This window comes from Lolium rigidum, chromosome 4 (assembly GCF_022539505.1).
Source record: "Lolium rigidum isolate FL_2022 chromosome 4, APGP_CSIRO_Lrig_0.1, whole genome shotgun sequence".
NCBI classification, from domain to species: domain Eukaryota; kingdom Viridiplantae; phylum Streptophyta; class Magnoliopsida; order Poales; family Poaceae; genus Lolium; species Lolium rigidum.
This window is the reverse complement of record NC_061511.1, coordinates 198,722,129-198,723,321: the sequence shown is the minus strand read 5'-3', so window position 1 is coordinate 198,723,321 and position 1,193 is coordinate 198,722,129.

The following is a 1,193-nucleotide window of genomic DNA, read 5'->3' as shown; positions in this document are numbered from 1 at the left end:
AGGGCCCCGTCATCGTGCGGGTGTTCCGAAGCTGGGTAAATCGCGTACCACCGTCCCGTGTGCACTCCGCCCTATGGCCCCTACTTCTTCTCCCCCTCGTGAGGATCCCTCCTCCGAGGTACCGTCGATTAGGCAACGACACCCAAAGCGCGCCGGATTGAGCGTTTGAGGGACGTATTTCGTTGGTGCCGCGTTTGGGGGACGTCGCTTCCCAGTCGCGTCCCCCAAACGCCGCCCCCAAACATTAAAAATAATTTAAATAGGTAGAATAAAACTCTTTACTAATATTCAAATCGGTTCAACATAAACAAAATACATATAAAACTTCGAAAAAATATAATTAAATTACATATAAATTATTTCAAACTACTACTTCTTCTTCTTCTTCGATGATGGCCCCGCCTCATTGTTGTCATCACGGTGGCGCTTCCTGCTCGTCACCTCTTCCGAAGAGGTGGTGTCGGCCGACGCGTCGGAGTCCTCCTAGTTGTCGTCGGTGCTCGCCGGCTGCGCCTTGGCCTTGGCCTTGGCCTTGGCGGTATTGGCCTTCGCGTCCGCCTCTGCCTTCGCGCGGGCCACCGCCGCCTCCTCTGACCCTTCTTCCTCCGCGTCCTCCTCCACGCCCATCCATTCCTCCGCGCTGTCAAGTGGCGGGAGGGAATCGTCGTCGCTGCTGGCCGGGCGTCGGAGCTTTCTCCCACCAATGGCGCCATCCGGCGAGGCTTTCCCTCACCTGGAGGTGTCGGACGGGAGCTCGGAGATGTAGCTCATCGTCGCTGGAGGTGTCGGATGCGGCCGGTGAAGATCCAAAAGCGCCGACGTACGGGTCTTATTGAGCGCGGATCAACGGCGGCGCAGAAGTCGAAAAGAGCAGCGGTTGCTCTTCCGAGGAGTCCCGACTCCATTCCGGCGGTTGCCGCGTCGTCGACGCGGTTGCCAATGCGATGGTTCCGCTTCCCGGCAACTGCACCATCGCTACGTAGGCGGCGGCTGATCGTCCCAGCCGCTGACGCGTCGGGCCCGCGTCGGTTCGCCTCGCTGTCGGTGTGTCCGGCGTCCCGGAGCGTCCCCGTGGGACGGGGACGGGCTCGGGGCGCCGGACACCGTATCGGGCCGCGCCGGACAAAAATGGGCTTTGGGCGACGCGGCTGGAACAGTTTTTTTGTCCGGCGCGCCCCAAATTCCTTTGGGGG